Raw genomic sequence first — 27,500 nt, 5'->3', positions numbered from 1 at the left:
CGGGTACTTTTGCTCGTATATATATATATATATATATATATATATATATATATATATTTTACATACACACTACATGACCAAAAGTATGTGGACACCCGAACATCAAACATCTCTTTCCAAAATCATGGGCATTGATATAGAGTTGGTTACCCTCCCCCCTTTGCTGCTGTAACAGCCTCCACTCTTCTGGGAAGGCTTTCCACTAGATGTTGGAACATTGCGGTGGGGATTTGCTTCCATTCAGCCACAAGAGCATTAGTGAGGGCGGGCACTGATGTTGGGCGATGAGGCCTGGCTCGCAGACAGCGTTCCAGTTCATCCCAAAGGTGTTTGATGGGGTTGAGGTCAGGGCTTTGTGCAGACCAGTCAAGTTCTTCCACACCAATCTCGACAAACCATTTCTGTATGGACCTCGCTTTGTGCACGGGGCATTGTCATGCTGAAACAGGAAAGGGCCTTCCCCAAACTGTTGCCACAAAGTTGGAGGCACATAATTGTCTGGAATGTCATTGTGTGCTGTAGCGTTAACCCCTTCACTGGAACTAAGGGGCCTAGCCCGAACCATGAAAAATAGCCCCAGACCATTATTCCTCCTCCACCAAACTTTCCAGTTGGCACTATGCATTCCGGCAGGTAGTGTTCTCCTGGCAATCGCCAAAATTAGATTCGTCCGTCGGACTGCCAGATGGTGAAGCATGATTCATCACTCCAGAGAACGCGTTTCCACTGTTCCAGAGTGTAATGGCGACGAGCTTTACACCACTCCAGCCGACGCTTGGCATTGTGCATGGTGATCTTAGGCTTGTGTGCGGCTGCTCGGCCATGGAAACCCATTTCATGAAGCTCCCGACGAAAAGTTTTTTTGTGCTGACGTTGCTTCCAGAGGCAGTTTGGAACTCGGTATTGAGTGTTGCAACCGAGGACAGACTATTTTTACGTGCTTTGCGCTTTAGCACTCTACAGTCCATTCTGTGAGCTTGTGTGGCCTACCACTTCGCGACTGAGCTGTTGTTGCTCCTAGACGTTTCCACTTCATAATAAAAGCACTTTCAGTTGACCGGGCAGCTCTTGCAGGGCAGAAATTTGACAAACGGACTTGTTGGAAAGGTTGTATACTATGACGGTGCCACGTCGAAAGTGACTGAGCTCTTCAGTGCGGCAGGCCTGCGGATTTCACGGAAACGATTGTTACCTGTAGCATGTCGGTAATGTGATAGCAACAACACGGAACCGAAAATACGTTTCCCATCGCAGAAAGGCAGTGTAAGGCAAAAATATGTAGTATTTACCTTCACGTGTGATTTTCAGCTCACTATTTCAGAAGATGAATTTTATTTCCAACAAAATTAGGCCGGCAAAGCAGATAGCATGTAGTTTCCCACATTCAGGTTCGCGATATGACTTCTGCTTTGACGGACATGCGCATTGGTCTAAATCACAGACTTCCTTTTCAAAATGGCATCCGTTGCTAAGCGAAAAAACCCCGAAAATGTCGCCTTAAAAACATTACGAAAATGGTCATCCAGCGACGATTTTGAAGCGGAATGCGATGGGGAAGGCTTGGTCACATTGCTTCGCTGCAAAGTATGTGCTACTCATTACACAGACCTACGGAAGGAGGCATCGCGCCGGGGCATACGTTTATAGGACACGATTTTAAATACGAACTTTTTCACGTTGTTCCGATGTATTATATGGACATGGGACTTGCGGAACATCGCACAGTTTGCAATACAATCCATTTATTGTCCTATGACCTTTAAGTTGTTGCACCGAAACTTATGGAAGTTGTACTATGTTATTAAACTGTTCAGTTTGACTTGAAATAAGTATTTTGTTTTGATTTGTTTCTCTCTAATTCTGTGGTGGAGAAATTCTGAAAAGCTGTGAGTATCATAAACCTAATAATAAGGGAGAATCAACTAGTATGTATAGTAGTATTAAGTACAGTGCTGTGCTAGATGCGGAGGGGTTCTCAAATTGTGCAGACCCAACAGAGGAGGGGGGGGGGGGGGTGGGGGTGGGGGGCGGGGGTCGATTTGTTGTGGGTTTACATAATAGTTGAAGCATTAACGGTGTCCGTTGTCATCTTGCGTTACAACTCATGAGACAGAAAATATTGTGAAAGTCAGTTCTAAAAAAATGGAGAATCATCATATAACTTAAAATAAATAAAAAAACTTTATTTCATAAGGGTATACACAATCAAATTGACAGAATTTGCTCTTCTCTGATAATAAACATCAACCTCAATAATGAACATGCGTTAATTACATTGTATATATGTAAATGACAGGATTTATTATTGGAAACTACATTTTTAATTTTGTATTAGAAATGTTTTGCTTTACAAATTCTAAAGGAAAAAAAAAAATCGTTTCCCATTAGGTTTGGGCATGAACCGGAATTTTGTTTCCCATCGGTTCCCATAAACTTAAATCACGGAACCGAAAAACGGTTACCGATGAGATCTGAAATCCCCAGGCCTGGTACGGCCTATTCTGCCAATGTTTGTCTCTGGAGATTGCATGACTGTGTGCTTCATTATATGATCCACCACGCGTTAACCCGGGTTGACCCGTGATTTTTAACAAAGGATTTTCCGATCACGCAACCCGGGTTACACTCCCCCTAAAACAGATTAATTAATTATGTAAAATGATTAAAAATCATGGGGCAACCCAAGTTACCGCGTGGTGGATCATATATACCTGTCAGCAATGGGTGTGGCTGAAACAGCCGAATCCACTAATTAGAAGGGGTGTCCGCATACTTTTGGTCATGTAGTATATATATATATATATATATATATATATATATATATACATATATACACAAAGAATTAAGTTAAGCACCCCCCCCGTTTTTTTACAACCTCGCACATTACAAGTTTGTTGTCGTCAAAACAGTGTAATATACCCATGATATTGCTATATTTTCTGGAGAAGTGATATTATGGTCACATAAAAACATAACAATCATGCCGTTTTCAATATTTTATTCTGAATAATTTAAGGTGAAATTTTTTGGGAATTTTAGGCATATTTTCACCTCAATTTAAGTATGGAGCTATAGGTCCATCACGGACAGTGTGGATGACGTTTATGTTTTCTAACGTACAGTCATTGTTCTGAGAAGACCTCTAGCGATCTTTGCGTCAATAACGTGTGTAGGACCCACGTGATCAGATCACTGACTCAACCAATCACTTTTTTTCACTTTGATCACTCAATTTCATCAATGGATAATTGCTAATGTCATACCAATCATTATTTGATCTCACATACCTTAGAATATATGCCAATGTATACATATACACAAAGAATATATATTAGGGGGTGCTTACCTTAATTCGTTGTGTAGGGGGCTTAACTTAATTCTTTGTGTATATATATATACATATATATATGTATATATGTATATATGTATTGTTATGAATTTTGGGGTAGAGTGATATATAGATCAGGTATATCTGTATAAGTATCTTGCTCAGACTGTCGTGAAGAAGAAGAACCATTTCGATGTACATAAGTAGAGGACCTGTTCAGCCCGGATGTCGGATTAAGCTCGTATCTCTCGCATACGAGGATGGTCTCTCGCATACAAGGTGATAATTATCGTCGGGATTATGTTAATTCCCGTGTTCGTGAGACGTTGTGATCTATCCTTTGTCCCATATTGCACTACACCCATAGACACTAGGCAGGCCCATTAGTGACACCACACATACTGCTTAAATCCCCCCCCACAATAAAACTCACTGGAAACTCAAACTCACAACAACAACAACTCACCGGAAGTGCAGGCAGGAAGCGCCCACGCATTGCGCCAACATGGCGATAAAACATCGCACAGGCAGGCCGAAAGCCACGACCAGAAGGACTCGCTATTGGGCAGGAGTTCACCAATGAAAGGCCAGGGTAAGGAGGGACTCGTGATTGGTCAAGGCAGGGGCAAGAAGCTGGCCACTGATTGGTGGAAGGAAGGCCGAGAGGGAAGCAGAGCGCCGATTGTCCAGGTACCACCCATGATGTCAGGGGCAAGTAGGAAGCGGCACGCTGATTGGTGGAGAGGACAGCTGACGTCACGAGACGGCCAATAAAAGAACTGGCTGGCCGGCATTTTCTTCTCATTTTGGATCCCTTCGTGCCTGGACCTTTTCCCTCTGCTGCCTCTTGGATTCCTTTGCCCTCGACCTCTTGCTCCTCTTGCCCACATCTGCCCTCGACCCTTGCTTCTGGTGCCTGCATGCGAGTGTGTGCTGACGAGAGTACGAGTGCTGTGGCGTGAGACGGACTGTGCAGCGAGGCCTGTTTTCACGCCAACGTCAGGCGGTTTTCCCACCAGCAGCCTGGGATGGCGCCATTCCCGAGGAGAACGCCATCCACCTCCGCTGGTTGAGCTAAGCCCACACACACATGCACGGCACTTTATTTTCATATATTCTTCCTTTGTGTGTATTATAAGTCTGGTGTGGGGACGTCCCAATTGAGGACATTTATTTGAGCGTCGCGTCTTCATTGTTCTTGGGTTCCGTTAAATAAACCTGTTTATTTTTGTACATTTTAATCTGTTTCCATGTGAGTTAATTTCCACAGGATTGAAGACTGCTCTGGGATCGCGTCAGGTAAAAGCGTCCAGCTTCTTCTTCTTCTCTCTTTCTCGTGCGTAGATAATAAATCCGCTATTGAACAACGCCTCAAATAATGCTCGATTTACTATCTGTGATTCCCCGGTTTATCACCGAGGGGGATCACACGGCAATATATATATATATATATATATATATATATATATATATATATATATATATATATATATGTATATATATATGTATATATGTATATATATGTATATATATGTATATATATGTGTATATATATATATATATATATATATATATATATATATATATATATATATATATGTATATATGTATATATAAGTAGGGTAATAATGTTGCTTCTGGGACAGCCCGTTTAACATGGGAAATCCCTATCTAATGTCGTTTACCCCTATTTGGGAAAACACCCCTATTAATCCAAAAGACTATGGGCCCTTTGACCTTATGAATCATGAGTCAATTAATCTACTTGGGCTAATACATAATGAATATATTTTAATTGAGCTAGGGATGGGATTGGGTGAAGGTTAGGGGTTCACACATACTGGAAAGTTGTGGGATCCTTCTGACCTTATGAACCTTTTACTCTGGTGAATATAACCCACTCAAACATCGACCCGACAAATATTTGTTTATGCGTGGGAAATAATTTAATTCTCCTACAACTCTCCTCACCGTCTAATATATTAACAAAAAATATGTTTGAGTTTGGTTCTTTATTAAGATATTTTAACTGAGCTAAGATAAAATGGTAAACCTCCCTCAATGTTCTTGTTTGAGCGCCTCCAGTGCCACATACCATTTTTAAATTAAAGTATATATTTTCCTGGCAACCATCAAAGTTTTCCGACCACTCAAAAATATTTCCATCTTTTTTACCCAATTCACCGGTATTTAAATTAATTCTCTTATTTGTTTTGTGAACTTTTTTACCAGTTGCCTTTTCAATTATACCTATTTGATATTTTTCACATTCATTATGTTTTCCATTTATATACCAAGGTTGATTACACCTCCACTCTTTAGTCTGGTTGGTACTTGGTTCTATCATTTATATAATAGTAAAAAAGGAGGCGGTAGCCCTTAAAATCCCTAACCCCATTAACTTATCACTTATGTATATCTTATCACTTATATACTTATATATCCATAAGGGAGACTATCAATTCCATTTTCTAAAATAAACCTCTTATCATCAAAAGCCCCCAATGCTTTCTTATTTATCTCTTCTGAATATAATTGATGTTTATAACTTCTTATTCCATTAATCTTTCTAAACTCTTCTTTCTTTGTTGTTAAACAGTTATAATAATCCTTAAAGTTTATTGTTTCTTTTATGACATTTTTCTTTATGCCTTTTAACTTCTTATCAGTTTTTTCAACGTTATTCACAATATATTTATAAGCATAAGCCTTAGACCTCAATCCCACAAATTCACTCATGACATTTCCTCCTAATTCATCCTTAAACTTTCCAATCACCTTTTTATTTTTGGAGGAGAACAACTCACTCTCTGGGCTGTAATTACTAGTGTCATAGATATTAATGTCCTTTTTCATGTCTGAATAAACATCATCAGTATTAATTTGCAAAATAAAACTATCTGTATCCATATAAAGTAGATTAACATCATTTTGATATTTCTTCCTCAAGTTATTATAAAAGTAATCATACATTAATGACTTTGATAAATCAAGAATTGTTGTTCCAATATAAATAGGTTTGTTCATTTCAATACTCTCTTTAACCAAATGGATCGCACAAAAGTTCTCAGTAAAGACCTCAGCTCTAGTAAAACTCGGTCTATTAATTAATTTTGATGCTTGTTCCCAAGATGTTGATAGTCTGATATTTTGTCTTTTCCTCACATTCTCCATGGTCTTACCAAAGACCGCATTATTCATCAATTTATAAAAGTCTTTCTCAAAATCGGTTTTTGACTCTGTTCTTCTTTGTGTATTGAAATCAATGTACCCCCTTAACCAATGACTTTGATTGAACTTTAGAACCCTATGGATCTTCTCTACTCTTAGACCTTTTGATAAATATTGTCGCAAATTTCTTTGGTGTAGAACATAATTTTTCTTGTTATATAATGTAGTAAGTAATTTTTCTGTTGATTCACCTATATTAAATGATCGTTGATAAAATCACTCAACCATTCTTTCTTTGGACTTTCTTTCTCACAAGCAAATGGGAGATCTTTGTGTAGGTTATGGAGTTCCTCTGGATATTTTAAATCAATTTCAAAATAATAACCAACCTTTGAATCATCCAATTCTTTTTGTGTAGAGATACATACATCTTGTAAAACCTTTTTGTAATCTTTTTCCTTTACCCATCTAAGTTTTCCATAAGGAAGAGCCTGAGACATTGCCCAGCCATACAGGTTGTTTGCGTCATAGTACATCAAGTAAGAACTCTCTTTCGTTGAATCATAATTTGGAAGATATTTGTTATTTGCTTTTGCGTATCTCTTTGAACAGACTTGTGAAATTCCTCCTCTCTTTGCCTTTTCAATCATCAAAAGCATATCAACATCGGTTATCAAATCCAAATCTTGTTTTGTCATTTTCAACATCGCACTCCAGGCCAATCCAGGTGCTGTGTAGTAGTGAGCAGGATCCAATCCATATCCAGTGCGACAAACAGATCTAAAGGCTTCAAATACATCGGCCAATAAAAGGACATCAGTTTTGAGATACAAATCATGATACTCGCCAAGATTCTTGATGTTATATTTTTCCCAAACATTTTGTGCGTGTACATAATCTTTATCAGATATATTACTGTTGTTTAATTTGTTATAGAAATTTTCTTTTGAAGGAAGTTGTGTTTCATTGAATCTCTCAAATGAGTCCATATAGTCATAGGGGTAAATTCCCTTTTGTGTTAGAAAATCTTTATCTAAAAAATACTCTGAAAGACATGGAAACTCTTTTAGATTTTGAACCAAGTTAACCAATGGACTTGCCATGAATTTAAATGTATCAAGAAATCTGATATGAGTAATAGGAGATGTGTGAATTGTTTTTGTGAATGAAATGTATTTCTGATCCGTGTTTGGAATTGCTGAGATACTTCCAGAAGTCTTTGAGAGTTCCTTGATAAATAATGTGTATCATAATGAGCGTTGTTATGAAGAAAGACAGGAATGAAAGAGGGGAGTTGATAATTAATATTACAACTTTGATGAGCCGGACCTCTATATTTACCAGTGAGATGACAATGATCTCTAACCTTTAGACCTTCACCAATTTTTTCCTCACAAATATGACAGGCAGCCTTTGGTTGTCTAAATTCTCTTTTTTCTTTACTCGTCAAGGACATTGGTTTATTGGTTTCTCTCATTATCTTGGTTAATCGAACACAGTCTTTTTCTAGTCGTTTCACAAACTCCTCTGGGGTATTTGAGCCTCTATACATCTCTAACTTGTTATATTTATCACCAACGGATGATTTGATATAATAACAAAAACCACAAGGAGTATGTTTTTGATATTTATTTGTGTATGATTCTTTTGGATCTGGAGAAGCAGTATCTATTTTTTCTAGAATACTTTCAAAATCAGCATATATAACAAATGGATGTTTGATCTTTTTCTTTTCATCTTTGAATGTGATCTTTGAGCCTTCTTTAGGCATATTGATTACCGTTGATTTATGTTCGCCACAATAATTTGAATGTTTATCTAATCTTTCTTGTGTATGGAAGAAGTTAAGACAACGCAAACAAATATATATTTTATTTGTTCTCTTACAGACTTGTGGTTTTATTAATTTAGCAATATCTTTGATGTATGTATAATGTGAATTTTCGTCTGAATTAAAATATAGAAGATTAATATGAGTTTGTTTACAATTGTCAGAAAGCTTTAAAACCTGAATGTTGTTTGTTTCTGTTAGACCATAAACATTAACTGATAAATTATTCATCTTTTCAAATTTAGGAATATCATTTAAAGTCATCGGAAACTTTAGATCTTTCGTATTTAATGTATTCTCATATTTTTTATAATGAGATACTCTTTCATCATGAAAATGTGGAGGATGTAAGTGTGCTAAAATAGACCAGAGAAAACATTTATTATCTTTATTTTTGATATTGATAACTGCTTTTCTATTTTTGATAACACTGGGTAAATCAATGTAAGAAGAAGCTTTTAGAGGATCTGATTTAAGAATATGAATGTCTATGTAAATAATTTCTCCTATAGTGAATCCACTTCCTACGAGTGAATTACCCACACTTTCCTCTTGTTTAATAAGTTCACCATAGACTCCTGATGTTTTAAAATCTTGATATGAAGAAATAAAGTGTGGCTCTGTTCTCATGTATGGTTTAAATATTTCTCCTGTATCCCTTGTCATTTCAAATTTTATTCCCATATAAAATTTAAGTGGTTTCATTTCTTTTAGTGTTTTTTCAATCAACGTTTGAACAGCAGGTTTAACTATTTCTACAGCTTCAACTATAGACTCTGGTGTAGGAGATTTGAATTTAAAGATTCGAATCCTGATATGTCCTTTGAATGCTCCATCAGTATTTTTAATAGTGATTAAATTTGACAAGTGTTTGTTTGTTTTAAGATGGGCTTTGAACCCCTTCTTTAGGATATCTCTATTACAGTGAATACAATTTTTTTTGTTCTTAGGAAATGGTGATAATTGATTTAGAATGTTGTATGTATGTTTTGCGGTGAGAATATGTTGTTTATAATATTTTACTTCCTTCTCGCAAGTATCACAATAAACCATATTTATAGGTGAACAATCTTGTGAGATTTTGACACTCATTTAACTATGAATCTTTCCTTAAAGCCACGCACATTTGGCACCAAGCCAACTTTTAATCTGACTCAGAACTTTGAGATTCAAGGAAGCTCGAGAAATCACTCGTTGTGTCATCATCAATAAAGCTTGACTCATATTCATCATTTGAGTATAAGCTATCAGAATCATACTCAGAGTCATCAATAAAGCTACTCTCATAACTATCATTTGAGCACAAACTATTAGTATCATAACTATCATCTGTGTTCAATGAAATACTATCATCATCATCCAAGTTCAATGAAATAGTAAAATCTTCACTGCTGTATTGACTCATATTTATAGGGCTACAATTCATAGTCTGATTCTTCAGAGTCAGATGGTAGAGGTGAATTTGGATGAAGACGTGTATATGTTTCTAGCGAACCACTTTTAATTATATATTTTTTTAAAATTCTTTTAGAGTTTTCTTCTTCCAAATAATCTTGATAATCATCATAAGCCGTTTGTCTTTTTTCTTCTTTGAGATATGGTTGAACTGGTTGATCTGAATACAAGCGTATAAATTTGTCTAAATTAAACATTAAAGTAAAATTTCTTTCCTTATGATCTATTTCAATTTTTGATAGATGCATGATGCCTTCAAAATTACAATAAACCATCTCACCAATAAGATGGTCAACATAATCTTTTAAATAATAACCGCCGCAAGTATCTTTAACTTTATTCATAAATGTGAATCCAAAAGACCCTCCCATAGTTTTATCATAAAATGTTTTTTGTTTAAGGGTTAGCAAATTGAAAGCTTTTTTAATTTGATCAATAATTATTGTATCAACACTAATAAATTTTTTATTACACATCTGAAAATGAATCTCTCCAACAGACCATTTTAAATCAGATATATTTTTAATTGAGCTTCTTTCCAAATATCTTGGAGGAGAGTGGCTCAATAACGTATCAGTTTTTTCAAGAGGATCTCTGAGAATTCCGCTGAAGAAATCAATTGTGTTTTGAATTGTGTGCCCCATTTATATATGAAAACTTTACTTAAACTAAATTACATTTCCATCGAGCCCAATAATTTTTCTTTCAATATCCTTTTGGATAATAATATTTTTAACATTAAAAGTTATCTTCAAATAATCTTTAATTATAATTGACCTAAATGTCATCTCCCCGGTTATGATTTTATTATTAACATCAATATCTGTTTTATTAAAAAATATACATACATCTCCTTTACTTGAGTTGATGGTCTTATCATTAAGTTCCAAAGAAGTGGCGTCCAATTTTTCACCAATCTTTTCATAAATAGCCATTAGAAGGGGGGAGACATGATCCAAATAGACTTTTATCGATTTTTTAGCTGGAATAGAAAATCCGCGGCCTTTAAACATAATTGATGGACTAATATTATCATTTAATTCGGGATAAACCCAAAAATTACCATATTTATCTTTGTTCAACTTTACATCTTTGACACAATCAATAGAACCTTCGGTAATAGATTGAAATTGGTCTTTTGTGTTGTGAAACATTGTATTTATTAATGAATAAACTTGCGTTTAGTTTAAGTAAAAATTTACTATATAAATATGATAAGTTCTGAAGGATATTTAGAATTTCCAGACTCTCCATATGATAAATTAGAGAATTGTCCGGCTTGTGATAGAATAGGGCTTAATAATGAGGGTTCATATAAACAATGTATTTTCTGTGATTTAATTTTAATTAATGATAATAAAAAATATAAAAATATATATAACTCTTTTAAATTAGAACCAAAAATGAATTACTTTACAAGATTAATAAGAGAGATGAATGTTAAGCATTATGGTGATAATACACCATTTCTTACAAGGGAAGATACTATTTGTATTGAGGAAATGTATAAGGGTTTAATGATATTTATTATTCAAAATAATTTTAATGGAAATGTTAATACAAGATACTACATAAATAAAATAATGAATTATTTTGAAATTAAACCTGAACTCAGGATAAAATATAGAGTTTCTAAAATAGCTCAAAAAAAGTTAGATGACTTGTTTTCCAAATATATAAATGAATGATTTTTTACCCGTTTGGGAAAATAAGATAAAATTTAATAACCATAAAAACATTCCAAATTCATTGAGATGTCTAATAGTTGGTTCAAGCGGATGTGGGAAAACCTGTTTACTTTTAAAGATGCTCCTTGGTTCTAATTTTTTAGATTATGATAATTTAATAATTTTTACAAAGTCAAGTTTTCAACCCGAGTATCAACTACTCTCACAGGGTTTTAATGCGGGTCTTAAAAAGGAAGACATTATCGGTTTATTTAAACTTCAAAACGAACTAAATGATTATAACATTGAGGATATAATACAACTATTTTGTGATACACAGAAATCAAAATCGAAACCCATAACTTGTATTCTCAGTGATAATACGGATGATATACCTTCACCTCAAGATTTAGATAAATCAAAAAAGAACCTCGTCATCTTTGATGATTGTGTTAATGAGAGAAACCAAACAGTAATGGATAGCTACTATACAAGAGGGAGACATTCTTCTTGTAATTGTATATATCTTAGTCAATCATATTTTCAACTCCCTCGACGCTCAATAAGAAACAATGCCAATACTTTTATTTTATTTAAGTTAAATTCAATAGATGTAAATAATTTTTGGAGAGATAATTGCTCTACGTTATGTAGTAAAAAAGAATTTGAAAATTATATGAAACACACGATTGGAAAATATAAATATATTGTTGTGAAACAAGATGAGATACTAAATGATATTTTTCAATACTAAATGAATACCGAAGAAAGAGAAAGAAAGTTTAAGGAACATCAACAATTAGTTTCAAAAGTTGTTAAACAACAGGAAGAGATAAAGAAGAAACGGAGACAGAAACTAACTGGTGAAGAAGCCTTTGAAAGAAAACAAGAGAAATTCTTTAAACCACTTTTGAAAACTCAACACTCACCTACAGTTCCCACGGTAGAATTTACTCCGAAAAAACTTTAAATGCTCAAAGATTTTAGTCAGATAACAAAACAAGAACTTGGTGAATTAGAATATAATGATGAAGAATTATTTCGGAAACTTGAGCAGGTAAATCAACCCCCTAATTATGTTGTGGAAGCTCTTCAAAACAATGAATATTCGGCGGGTTCAAAAACCAGAGCAGGTCTCATTCCAACAGAAGAACCAGCAGTGTTTCATCTTGTGGAAGAAAAGGTATTGATATTTAATGATGAATTGATGTTCTTCAGTTCTACTCAACCAAATGTTAAATTAACTCCAAGATTAATGTTTCTTCTAACAAACCCCGGATTCAGCGGTTCAAAATATTTTGAGGAACCACTTGATATGGAAAGAGAGGAAGATAGGGTATATATTGAGTTGTTAAATGCACTTGATTATGGAGTTTCTGTTGCTGGTAAAAGTAAGAAGAATGAGAAGGAGAAACATATTATTGATGCTTTAAGTAAGCTTGGTTCGGGTGTTAGTTTTCTTCCAAATGACCCATCACAATTAGTTAATAGGCTATTATTGTTGTTAGGTAGTAAGAAGGCTGGAAACAACAATTGTTTTAATGAATCCTCAGCCATTTTAGATCAGTTGATGAATATGAAAATAATTAATAAATGTCAATACAAAGATATTTTATTAGATATTAAATAAGATGAGAAGCACAATTCTTAGTTTTAATTTCACAACGAGCGATTACACAGCTTCATTCCCTTACCCACTACAACTTGACCCCCTTACCTCATATGAGGCATCTTTATTGTCGATGGAAACTTATAATACCTTGTTTAATATCACAGAGAAAAACAACAAGTTTAGTTATAATCCAGGAAGTGGATATAAAACTATAACCGTTTCACCTGGAGCTTACGAGATTTCTCAAATATCTTCAGAAGTCTCTCACCTTATGAAAGAAAAAGGTGATGAACCAAAAAATATTGTAATAGATATTCAAAAACACACTTCAAAATCAACTATTAAACTTAAAAATAATTATAAAGTTGATTTCACGATTGAAAATTCGTTTAGAGAGCTATTGGGTTTCTCTTCAAAAAAGATTGAAAATAACGGGACGTTTTACAGTGATAATGTTATCCAAATATCCTCCGGTATAAATTCAGTATTAATTCATTGTGATTTGATTGATGGTGCTTATAACGATGGAATAAGAACAAATACAATATTTTCATTCAGTGCATACTCAACCCCGATTGGTTATAAATTTAATATGGAACCAAAAAATCTTGTCTATTTACCTGTGTCAGGAAAAACCATATACAGAGTAAATTTTAGGATAACCGACCAAGATAATCGTATGATATCCTTTAATGATGAAATTATATCCATCAGAATTCACCTACGTGAAGTTTTTCAATAAATAAATAATGGTTATTGTAAGAAAACACGAGTTGGGAAAATATAAAATAATTACAGGGGAGGGCATGTTCCTTTCACCAGACTATACAAGGTATGTGGGTAAAGGATACTATAAACCTAAGAGACAACGGGGTGTGGGTCATCAATTTCGAAATAAAGGAGATGGGATAATTGATACTCTAATGAGTATTGGTTCAACCATCCTTAAACATAAAGACCTAATTGGTTCAACTGCTTCTGCCGTGGGCTCTGTTGCGGGTGCTATACAACAAGCTCAAAAGGAGTCTCATAAATTACAAGGTAAAACTCAACTATCTTCACAAGAACGACAAAAAATCATTAAAATACTTGGGTCAGGGTTTCAACGATTTTAATACTATATAAATACAAGTATGGAAGCGATTGATAGTATCTATGATTTGGATGATACGATTATCATTTCAAACTCTACTAAAAAGGAAGACTATTTTAAGGTAAATGCTATTACAGGAACCGACTGGAATTCAAACGGAACAAAAAGTTTTGAAATAAATAATCGACAAACTTACTTGAATATAGCTGATAGTTTCTTGCTGTGTAAATTTAAATTCACTAAGGCTGCGAATAATACTAATGCTACACTCGTAAATGATTTCTTCTGGAAAATGTTTGACAGTGTTCGCCTGTATATTGGAACACAAGAGGTTGAAGCGGTTGATTATGTCTCTGCTACATCTGAAATGATGAAATTTACACTATATTCGTTTGGTGATAGAATGGGTAAGGGAGCTGTTGAAGGCTTTATTCCTGATATGTCAACGGGAACAAACACAGACCCTGGTTATAGTCAAAGGAAGTCAATGTATAATGATGACGCAAAAGCTGAGAATAGTTTTACCGTAGCAGTACCTCTTAAAGGTATATTTGGATTTTGTGATTATGATAAAGTTTTGTATGGTCTTAAAATTAGATTTCAACTACAAAGGAATGATAATGTAAATAGATTGCTTTTTGGGGCTGAAAATGCTTTTGGCGACAATAATAAATTTGTTATTAATGATTTGTTTTGGTATATTAGTGAATATACTCCTAATCTTAAAACGGAAGAGATGTTAAATAGAAGACTTAACTCAAAGAAACCGCTAAATGTATCATACCTTAAAAGAAGATGTCAACACGTTAAACTGGAACACACTACCTACACTTGGAATTTGGGTGTTCTTCAAGGAAAGCCACGATACCTCTGGCTCATTTTTAAAAAACCAGATGGAGAGGACGGTACTAATAAGAATAATGCGCTGAGTGATAATGCTAAGGTGAAACAACTTCGGGTTTCTCTTGATGGCACATTTTATCCGCGAGATAGATTGGAAATTGATTGGGAAAAAAATGATTATGCGGAAGCCTACAAGTCCTACCAAAAGGTGTGTGAAAGTAATGGTAATAATGATCCTATTTTGGATATGGTTGCATTTAAAGGTTTATATACAATCTACGCAATTGACCTGAGTTCTCAAAAGGAAACTATAAAGTCTAATCGAGTGGATACTTCTCTATACATTGAAAGAGGGGAGAGTGAAGAGGTTAATGCATATTGTTTGCTTTTGGAGGAAACAGAATTACAGATTAATACAGATAATGGTGTTATGATTAATATCACATAGGTTTTTTCTCATAAATAAATGGTTGGGGTATATGTTAATCAAATCAATCTTAATAAATTAACATCTTGTATTCAAAATCAAAAGCCTTGTATTATTAATGTTAATACAATTCAAAGAAAAGGAGCTGTAAGAATTGATGTTTTACTCACACACACACAAGTAAAAACACTAAATGATGTTGGATCACTTAAAATTAAAATGACGAAACCTATGTTAAAGAAATATTCAATAGACAGGTCAAGAGGAGGATTTCTCCCGTTTCTAATTCCTTTATTTGCTGGTTTAAGTGCGGCGGGAGCATTGACTGGTGGTATTTCAGCAGCGGTAAAAACTGCTAACGAAAGGAAGGCACAACTAAAAGCTCAAAAAGAATTGGAAAGACATAACAAGGAGTTGGAGAAACAAATTAGTGGAAGTGGTGTAATTGTAGATTTTGCTCAAAAACTTGAAAGTCTACCTGATAAAGCTAGATTGTTAGTTGGAGATATGCTTTCCTCTATCGCTCAAGCGGGTGTTAAACTAACTAAACGAGGTAATGGATTGTATCTTTCTCATAAATAAATGGATAAATGGTTTAAACAATTTGGAAAGAATACAACGTCAAATATAGAACTAGCTAAGTATTGTAAAACACTAAAAATTGATAATGTGGTTATTTGTATGAGAGATGAATTAATACATATGAATAAGAATACAAAGAATATTATTATGAATTTAGACACACAGAATGGTTCTCATTGGGTTTGTATTCATAATAGTCAGGATAAATATTATTTTGATAGTTATGGTATGCCACCACCTGTTGAAGTAATACAATTCTTACAGAATGGTGTTTATCAAACATTTCAAGTTCAAGAAATTAATTCTAAATGTTGTGGTCAATTATGTTTATATGTATTATTTCAACTCAACAATAATGAAAATTTTTATGATATCATTTTTAATCTAATATAAATGACTTATGTTGGAAAAGATGGTTCTATCTTTGGAAAATCCTCTCAGGATATTGATTTATCAAATTATTATACAAAGGCACAGGCTGAACGACAAAAATATAGTGTAAGTAAAAATATTAATATGAAGAATACTTATAAATTAATCAATTATCCAAACCCTACAGATGCAAATGACTTAATTAGATTTAGTGATTTATCACACTTGTTAAATAAAACAGCACGTTTTGTGAAACAAGTAAAATTTACAACCACAACACCTGGTTATACTGACCATACACCTTTCCTCATTGAATTTAACTACCTGCTTACAATTGAATTTTATAAAGAAGGACATATAGTTAATATGCGAATTAATAAATGGGGGTATGATATGCCTGATTTAGGGTATAATTGGTCTTTTTCAATAAACATAGAAGACCTACATGATTTTAATCAGTCTCGTAAAGAAGAATATTATCCACTTGGTGAAGATAAGGATTTATGTGGAAGTACAATTAGTAAACAACAAATACGTGATTTTAAGAAAATAAAAATATATGATAGTATAGCGATGGTTCGCATGACAAAGAAGGAAGGTAATGAGATAAGGATAGAAAGCCGAGGAATACAAACCGATTTGGTAGTGGGAAGATGGGGTGGTATTACCTGTCATAATATTAATCTCACATATATTTCTGATACATAAATGGCAGGAAGAAGACTACAAGAGAATTATAATTTTTGTATTCAAGGATACCTACAAGAAAAGGGTGCTCGGTATTACATACCTTATGATTTGGAGCATATACATGGGAATTTTGTCATAAAAAACTGGCCTTATACTGATATTGCTAAACCCACAAATAGAGACTTGTTTAAAATATTAAATAAAAATGAACTTCTCAAAGTTATGAAATATAAAACTCTTTTAGAAATCGTCAACAAATCTTATTGGTACCCTATTATGAGAAAAATAATTATAGATACAAGAATATCTCAAAATCCAGATGAGTATATGTATAATATTCTTTGGGGCTCAAACTCAAGGGTTGCAAGGGCTGAGGAAGGAATTGAAGAAGAGAAGGAGGAGGAAGAGAGGGAGGAGAGGGAGATGGAAATCAGTGAGATTCGTAAAAGATTAAATGTATTACAACAAATAAATCAATCTCAACGCACCGAAGAGGAAAATAAAGAAAGAATGACTCTTGTGAAGAAATTGGTTTTAAAAACGGATGAGATGAGTTCAATTTCAGGGAGGAGATCTAAACGAGAAAGTGGTATTGACTTTAGTTAGTTTTATTTGTAAATAAATGGAGGAGAAAGTGAAGACATTTCTAAGGATTCTTTATGTTTTAAAAATTAAGATAGAAATGTATATGTTGAAAACTAAAAAGGTTTTGATACTCTGTCGGAATTTTTCTGATAAATAAATATGAGTTATTGTCTCAAATGTAAAAAGAAAACTAAATCTAAAAGTGTATTGTATGTTAAAGCTAAAAATAATAGAGTTTATCAAAAAGGAATATGTCAAGTGTGTGGCTCTAAAAAGTGTCAATTCATCTCTCCTAAAAGTGGAGGAGACATACAAAAGTTTCTGTCAGGAAGTAAATTTACAACAACTGGAATTCCAGGGGAACTACATCTACCTGGATATTCTTTCTGTGGTCCTGGAACAAACCTGGATAAAAGATTAGATGAGACTGACAATCCTAAACCTTGGTCTAAACCTACAAATAGGGTTGACGAAGTGTGTATGAAGCATGATATTGCTTATGGGGATACCACCACATTGGATGAAAAACATGAAGCAGACAGAGAAATGTTGTATAATTTGTCTTTGATACGAAATCCGACATTGAGAGAGAAAGTTGATAGGTTTATTGTAAAAAAAATGATAAGTGTTAAATTGAAACTTGGTCTTGGTTATTTCCCAAAAAACTATTAAACTCCAATGATGTTATCAAGACTGAGGAGCTTTTGGCTAATGAATTACATAAACCTATAATCACAAAGTTTAAAAGAAGGAAAGTTTATTCTAAATACACCGACCACATATGGTCCGCTGATTTAATCGAACTAAAAAATGATAAGGGATACAAGTATGCTTTAACCGTTATTGATTTGAGGAGTCGATTTGCTTGGGTTGTTCCTTTGAAAAACAAGAGAGGTTATACTCTGATGTTAGCCTTCCAACAGATATTTAATAAAAGTAAAAGAAAACCAAAGAAACTGTGGACCGATGAGGGAACAGAGTTCTATAACAAAATATTTATGAAATTTCTTAAGGGGGAGGGTATTAAATTATACAGCACCTTTAATGAAGGAAAAGCAGTTGTTATTGAGCGTTTTAATCGTACTTTAAAAGAGAAATTATATAAAAAATTCACACAACTCGGTTCTCAAAAATGGGTGTATTTAATTCAGGATATTGTTGATAATTACAATAATACAGTTCATTCATCAACAAAATCAAAACCATCAGAAACATTTACAAAATTAGAATATGAAAAGGAGATTAATTTGAGAAAGCCCAAGTTCAAAGTTGGTGATTTGGTAAGAATATACAAATGGAAAAGCCATTTTGAAAAAGGTTATACACAAAAATGGACTCGTGAATTATTTAAAATCATTGATGTAATGGATACAGTTCCTTGGACTTACAAATTAAATGATATGAATGGGGAAGAAATATTGGGTTCATTTTACTCACAAGAATTACAAAAAACAAAACTGATAAGCCATTAAACAACAACCATCCATATATAAGTATATAAGTGATAAGATAACGGGCTACCATAAGTATATAAATGATAGAACCAAGTACCATGTAATCAACCTTGGTATATACTTTAATTTAAAAATGGTATGTGGCACTGGAGGCGCTCAAACAAGAACATTGAGGGAGGTTTACCATTTTATCTTAGCTCAGTTAAAATATCTTAATAAAGAACCAAACTCAAACATATTTTTTGTTAATATATTAGACGGTGAGGAGAGTTGTAGGAGAATTAAATTATTTCCCACGCATAAACAAATATTTGTCGGGTCGATGTTTGAGTGGGTTATATTCACCAGAGTAAAAGGTTCATAAGGTCAGAAGGATCCCACAACTTTCCAGTATGTGTGAACCCCTAACCTTCACCCAATCCCATCCCTAGCTCAATTAAAATATATTCATTATGTATTAGCCCAAGTAGATTAATTGACTCATGATTCATAAGGTCAAAGGGCCCATAGTCTTTTGGATTAATAGGGGTGTTTTCCCAAATAGGGGTAAACGACATTAGATAGGGATTTCCCATGTTAAACGGGCTGTCCCAGAAGCAACATTATTACCCTACTACATATATGTATATATATGTATATATATGTGTATATATGTAATGTATATATATGTATATATATGTGTATATATATATATATGTAAATGTATATATATTTGTTCTCACCGGCTGGGGGTGGGGGTATGTATGCATCCAGGTGTAGCTGCTGCATGTGGAGGCTCATGTGCCCCTGCTGGCCCACCTTAGCTGACCGTAATGAGGTTGAAGGGCCGAAACGGGATGATGCTGAGGACTACGACTGAGGACCTGATCAGTGAGTCACACTTGTGACCATGTGTGTTTTGAAATTATGTGTGTGTGTGTGTATATATATATATATATATATATATATATATATATATATATATCTATATAAATAAAGGAGGAGTGTCTGTGTGTGTGTGTGTGTCTGTCTGGATGTCCGCTTATAACTCAAGAACTACACATAGGAGAAAAGTTTTAGACACAGATTCGGAATCGGCATAAAATTCCGGTGGTTATAGGCTACTTTTTATTTTAATATCAATGGTTTTAAAAACCGGGCCAGCTGCAATTCCATGGTGTAGTTTGTGGTGGCGCTATTGCCCCTTTTTTCCGATCCCATGACGCATTGCGGTTCCGATTCGCGATAAGGTCTATGCGCTATCACCGACACTTTTCCACCTTTTCCATACCTTTTAATCAGATTTACCTTATCGTCCATCGTAACCACATTACGCTTGGAAACACTAGCATTATCCTTCTTCGGATCCATGGCTAACACAGACACAGTAAAGGAATACTGTACGTCGCCTCTGTTTTGAATGAGAATCAGCGGTTGCGCGTACGTACAGTATACTGTACATACATATTTATATATTTTTAATGTGCTTTTTATTGTATTTTAAATTGTTTTTTAGCTTCTTTTATTGTTAATTTATGTACTATTTTATTTATTTTAAATATATATTTTAAGGAAAACAAATGTTTTCACGTCCGAAGGAGTGACGTAAAGTCGCACATAATGACGTTCGCTGCCCGGTCATGCAAGAAATTATGATTCTCTTGCCAAAGTGACATGAAGATCAGGCAGTAAACCTCCCAACTGAGTTTCTCAACAGTCGTCAGCATCAAGGACTCCCAACACACAGGTTGATTCTCAAGGTGGGAGCACCAATCATGCTTCTAAGGAATCTTGATCCACCAAAGCTGTGTAATTTCGGTCTTCGAGGCCGGCCGATAGGCACAGTGTGACCAGAAGGGACGAGGTTCTCCTGACCACGTGGCCCTCGACTTGGTGGGGTTTGTCCGCACAATGTGGGCGCTTCAGGATGAACTTTAGCCGGGGAGCGTTTGGGCGCCCCGGTCTGATACTGCCGCCCACGCGCAGAACAACGTGTGAGTGCACGTGGGTCCCGGCGGTCCCACTGGCCTAGCGCTACCATGTTTAGACAGCGAACTCTGTCCCCGGGCACCACGTCTGACTCTCTTATTCAGTGAGACATGGCGACGTGGGCACGGTAGGACACCCGCGGAGCCCCGGTGGACCGGGGACGCGCGAGCCTACGCGTTAGCGTGCTACGGCGTAATCAACGGCTTCAGCCACGGCCGGGCCGACACTTGGCCCGGTCGCCCCGGAAATGAACTGGTTCGACGCCCGCGCTAGAGAGGTCGCGGGCGACTGAGATGTATTAACCAATTAATTAATTAATTTGAGACGTCCGATTCCTAGTGTTTGGAAATTTGGAAGAGCTTGACCCTAGCCTTCCCCTTGCGAGGGCAAGGAGGAACTTAACGCTTGACACTTAAGCTTAGTTTGAAGTACACCCTGACCAGCGCTCACGGTGGGACGGCAAGGCAACCAGAAGGGACGAGGTTCTCCTGACCACGTGGCCCTCGATCTGGGAAGCGAGAGGCGTTCCGTTAGTGGACACGCCCCTCACGCCCGACTTTTAGGCGGCCCCGGCAGGCCGTTTGTTTTGACGTTCCGTGACAGGCCCCGCACCCCCACCTCCGGGCCGACCGGGCGACCGGAATGAATCCCGGTGTCCCGATCCGAACCTTCAGAGCGGGCCGGCTGGGGAGTGACTGGCACCCCGTACCTGCACTTTCCGTCCCTGCGGTCCCAAATACCGGAACCACCCGAATACCACTTTATTCGACAAAATGAGGTGTGGCCTACATCTAGGCAAGGCCGCGTGACGTCATCGCGCTTTCACCTTAAAATACTTGTTTGATATAAGTTAATATTTTGATATAAGCCTTAGAAAACCAACCCTATAGAAGTCAATACCTCCAACGACACAGGCGCGCATTCGTGCTGTGTGACGTGGTGACGTCATCGCGCTTTCACCTTAAAAGACTTATTTGATATAAGTTAATATTTTGATATAAGCCTTAGAAAACCAACCCTATAGAAGTCAATACCTCCGACGACACAGGCGCGCATTCGTGCCGCGTGACGTGGTGACGTCATCGCGCTTTCACCTTAAAAGACTTATTTGATATAAGTTAATATTTTGATATAAGCCTAAGAAAACCAACCCTATATAAGTCAATACCTCCAACGACAGAGCCTACGCGTTCGTGCCGCGTGACGTGGTGACGTCATCGCGTTTTCACCTTAAAAGACCTATTTGATATGTTAATATTTTGAATTCGTCGGTCAATTTTTGCCCAATCTTTGCAATAACCCGGTGCAATAATCGAAAACCGATTCAAAATGGCCCCTCGCTATGATTTTCCACGATCACATTTTGTTTTCACCACTTCAAATCGACCGAATTTCACCAAATAAGATACCACACTTGATGCGGGGATCTCATTTTCGTGGCAAAACTGTACACAGAATTCACATTCGTTGTGAAATGGAGCCGTGCACCATAAAACCAAAATTTCCTCGGAATCGAGTCGTGCCGGGGACGTGATGACGTCACTGCGTTTACAGGCTTAACCGGCAATTTTATATAAGTTAATACTTTGAATACCTCGGTCAATACCAGTCTGAATTTCGCCAAATAAAGGTTCCCGTTATCCACAGATACCCCTGTATCCTCCTAGAGGCGAAGTCAGGATGAATTTCGCAAAAAATAAAGTCCTTCGGCGACGAAAATTTAGCATGGGGTTTTCCTATGTAACTTTACCCTGAAGTAATTTTACCGAAAATCCTGGAAATTTCGCGGGGCCAGTTTCTGTCGAGTGTTAAGACGTACTAGCGACTGCGAAATCCGGAATCAGAATTAAAATCCGAGCCTCCGTTAGTTCTAAGGGCCCCCCCACAACAAATCGCATATATTTCTAATGAAAAAACTCCGGAGTTCCTAAATCCCAAATCCCATGCCATCCGATGTCAATCCATCTATCCACACCTCGCTACGAACGTTATGCATCTAATGATAAGCATAAGAACCATCAAAAAATATTTTAAAACCACTTTATTGGACAAAATGAGGTGCGGCCTAGCATCTAGTCAAGACCAAGTCACCCAGGCCGACCACGCATCCCGACCCCAAATTCCTCATCGACGATAACTAAACAATATATTATATGACTTGCACCATCCTCTCAGGACAATACAGAGGAGAGAAAGTATTCATTCCAAGGATACCACTTATTCCACCTGACCTTCCATTCTCCTTCAAGAGGATTCAGTTCCCCATCAGGCTATGTTTTGCTATGTCCATCAACAAGGCGCAGGGGCAATCAATGAAGGTTGTAGGCCTGAACTTCACAGAACAAGTGTTTGCCCATGGCCAGCTGTACGTGGGCTGCTCGAGGGTTGGAAAACCAAGCAATCTTTATGTCTTGGCACCAAGTAAGAAAACCAGAAATGTTGTATACCCAGAGGTTTTGAGAAATTGAAAATTGAAAAAACGTCGTGTAGGAAATGTACTGTGATATTGCTCTAAAATATACATGTTCTTTTCATCATATATTTGTATTATTCTTATTCAACCCGGGCGAAGCCGGGTACCTCAACTAGTATATATATATATGTATATATATATATATATATATATATATATATATATATATATATATATGCATACATATATATATGTATATATAATATATATGTATATATGTATATATGTTTATATGTATTGTATATATATATGTATATATATGTATATATGTATTGTATATATATGCATATATATGGATATATATGTATATATTGTGACGGATTCGTCACTTCCGCTGTTGTGGTTTTCCTCCACTTGAAAGATTTCTGATTCTATGTACTATTATTATTCTCAAAAGGTTTCGTATTCAGGAACAGCTATCTAAAGTTAAAAAAAGTTAACATAAAATGATACAGGAAACCGACCCGGAAGAAATGGAGAGAGGAAGATGAAGTCATGAGGAAAAGGTGGAAGATGAAACGTGTCTTGAAGCTCCGTTGCGAGCGTGGTTGAGCGAATGTCGCGAGTGGACTTTGAGTCCTTGAAAGGAAGTTCGTGCAATAGGTGATATCGCCGGAGTATTGTGGAGCCTGCGTAGTCGGGTTACGGCATTGAGATTCCGGAGAATCCTTGCCTAGAAGCTCTGGCTCGAGTGAGAGCCGTCCTCTATTTCGTAACGCGCGCGCCACCTTCATCGGAAAAGGTTTTTGTCGCGTCGGTTGGGCTTATCCTACGGTGGTTTGCTGGGGACGGCTGTGCAATAAAGCGGCGTTTGAGGAGTACACGGCGATTCGCTGATTGAACGGCAAACGTGTACGTCGGCGCGCGTCTTTGGAGATTTTCCATTCTACCGCGAGTTTGCTGGGTGTTAGACCACGTGACTTCGGTGTCGCGTCGACCGCCTACGCCTCACTTGAACTGGATCGGACATGGTTCCAACGATCACTGGAGCGAATCAACTTCACCTTGGAGGGTTATAGAGACATTGAGGAGGGCTTGGTTCCATTTCCTGGGAGTGCCGTGAGTTTGGGGTTAAGTTACTAGATAAGGTGGTAGCATCTTAGGATATCGATTGTAGGGTTGATTACTATTATTGTTGTATCGTGATTCCTGTGTGCTCTTTAATATATTCTTTGGTTGTGGATAACTCATGGTGTGGTTTCCCTATTGATTTTGACACGGAATAACATATATATCTTTCTGCCGGGGTTCCTCTCGGGGTTCGGAGGTTACCGAGACCAGGAGGTTGTAGAGGACTCCGTAACAGAAATTGGGGGCTCGTCCAATTGACTCCTGGGCTCGAAATTGGGTCTGCGTCCGGGATCTAAAATTCCCTAAATTTAGTCCAGGAAAGAATTTCCCTAACATTCCCAGAATTCCCAAATTTGGAACTTGTTCCAACATTCCCAAATTTTTCCCCAAAAAATAAAAAATGTTGTTTTTAAAAATTTATTGTGTGAAGGTTAACAGGTGTTAACAATAGTCAACATGGAGTTTGACGCAGAGAAGTTTGCAGTGACCCCTAGTGAAGCACAGTTAAGAGCGTTAGTAAAATCGGACCTCTTGAAATTGGCCAAACATTTTAGCTTGGAGGTCCGAACGAATATGAGGAAGGCAGAGATGCAGACAGTGGTGATACAATCTATGGTGGGATTAGGAACATGGGAAGAGGTAGCCTGGGATTGGTTACCCGAGGAACCAGAAGATGTGGAGCTCCGGAAACTGGAGTTGCAATTACTGAGCCAGGAAAGGGAAAAAGCAGAGGAAAGGAGAGCTGCAAGAGAACTCGAAGAAAGAAAAGCAGAGGAAAGGAGAGTGGAACGAGAACTCGAGGAAAGAAGAGCAGAACAGGAACGAGAACTCCAGGAAAGGTTAAAAGCAGAGGAAAGGAAAGCAGAAAAGGAAAGAGCAGAACAGGAACGAGAACTCCAGGAAAGGTTAAAGGCAGAGGAAAGAAAAGCAGAAAAGGAAAGAGCAGAACAGGAAAGAGAACTCCAGGAAAGGTTAGAAGAGAAACAAGCAGAAGAAAGGAGAGTGGAAAGAGAACTCCAGGAAAAAAGAGCAGCACAGGAACGAGAACTCCAGGAAAGGTTAGAAGAGAAAAAAGCAGAGGAAAGGAGGGCTGCAAGGGAACTCGAAGCAGCAGAGAGAAAAGCCGACAGGGAGCCGTGAAATGGCGCTTCAGCAGGAAATTAGACTCAAGGAGCTGGATGTAATGAAAGAACAGGGAGAGGTACCATCCATGCCGACTGGTTCGACACCTAGTCAGAACACCTGGGATGTTGGCAGACATGTGAGGCTGGTTCCACCCTTCAATGAAAAGGAGGTAGCCAATTCTTTTTCACACTTTGAGAAGGTGGCTCAACTGCTAAACTGGCCTGAGGAGTCCTGGACCATACTAGTGCAAAGTGTTCTGGTGGGTAAAGCTCAAGATATTTATTCAGCTTTACCGATTGACCAATGTGCAGATTATGAGATTTTGAAGAAAAACATTCTCAAGGCCTATGAATTGGTCCCGGAAGCTTACCGGCAAAAATTCCGGAATGCCAGGAAGAGGGAGAGTGAGACCCATGTGGAGTTTGCCAAAACGAAAGAAACCATGTTTGATAGGTGGTGTGATTCAAAAGGGGTTGGGAAAGACTTCGAACTATTGCGACAATTGATCCTGGTGGAGGAATTCCAGCAGTGTGTCCACGAGGACATTAAAGTACATCTGGAGGAAAGGAAAGTACCAAAGCTGTATGAAGCAGCAACCATGGCAGATGACTGTGCCTTAACACACAGGATGGGGTTCCACAAACCGAATTTCTCGCCTAGACCTAGCCAGGGGAGCTTTGGTACATCAGGGGCGGAGAACGAAAATTCATGGGGGCGGCCTCGAGATGAAAATGAGGCCACTTTGATACCACGACTTCCAAGAATCCGAAGACAGCAGTTCCAAGGCAGACGTATCCTCCGGGGGGCTCAAGACACACCACGAGGTTCCCCGCCGGGCCTACTAGCGCTTTTTGCCATAAACCTGGACACTTGATGTCCCACTGTTATGCTCGGGGAAAGGAAAATCAGGAGCGGAGTTCGACTAGTACAACTCCGAATGCAATGGCCAATGTGAGAAATCGCCCTCAACAGCGTTACCAACCATTTATTTCAGAGGGGTTGGTGTCACTGGGTGGAGACCCGACTAACCGGAGACATGTTAAGGTGTTGAGGGACACAGGAGCACATCAATCTTTAATGCTTGAAGGCATCTTGCCATTGTCAGAGGAGACGGCAACTGGTGATAGTGTTCGTTTACAGGGGATTGGTGGCTGTGTTAGAGCTCCACTTCATGCCATCCATTTGGAGTCCGATTTGGTGTCAGGACCGGTCACCGTAGGTTTACAAGCCACCATTCCTGTAGAGGGAGTATCTGTTGTTATCGGGAATGATTTGGCCAGTGGTCAAGTTTATGGCAACCCGATGGTTGTTAAAAAGCCCAGCAGGGAAAATAACACCACACCAGTTAGGGATGGCGACAAATGTAGCAAGTTATTTTTAGGTGGACTGAACTTCAAAACAAAGGAAGAAGTTCTGACCTCTGTCTTCAGCAAATATGGACCGCTTTTGGAAGTGCGGTTGGTAAAAGACAGGGAAACGCACAAGTCAAGAGGGTTTGGCTTTGTCACGTTTGAAAGCACAAAGGACGCCAAAGAGGCAGAGAAGAATTGGAATGGTAAGGATTTGGAGGGTCGGAACATAGCCGTAGAGAAGGCAGGCCGTAGGCGGCGAGGGGGCTACAGAGGAGGACCACGGAGTAGTGGTGGTGGCCGCAATCAATATTATTATGGAGGCTTCCAGAGTTATGGCAGCTCCCGAAGGAAGGATTATCCGAGCAGTGGCCGAGAAGGAGACCGCTATTCATGTGACTACC

At 37.2% G+C, this 27,500-nt stretch overlaps 1 protein-coding gene across 19 annotated transcripts in view; it reads left to right on the top strand.

Annotated features, from left to right (window-relative positions):
• Window positions 1–27,500, top strand: part of LOC137429699 (transcription factor 12-like) — a 386,392-nt gene that overhangs the window by 34,822 nt on the left and 324,070 nt on the right. For 5 of the 19 annotated variants that reach the window (XM_078779765.1, XM_078779760.1, XM_078779754.1 and 2 more), the window contains exon 2: window positions 19,864–19,980. The exons of 12 other annotated variants lie outside the window; for them this stretch is intronic. The gene's annotated coding sequence lies outside the window, so the exon portion shown is untranslated. Of the gene's footprint in view, window positions 1–4,502; window positions 4,628–19,863; window positions 19,981–27,500 lie in introns of those variants that run through there. 2 more of the 19 variants (XM_078779755.1, XM_078779747.1) reach the window with 1 other exon arrangement.

Source organism: Myxine glutinosa, chromosome 6 (genome assembly GCF_964187855.1).
Source record: "Myxine glutinosa chromosome 6, kmMyxGlut1.1, whole genome shotgun sequence".
Taxonomy (NCBI): domain Eukaryota; kingdom Metazoa; phylum Chordata; class Myxini; order Myxiniformes; family Myxinidae; genus Myxine; species Myxine glutinosa.
This window is presented reverse-complemented; position numbering and strand designations above follow the sequence as displayed.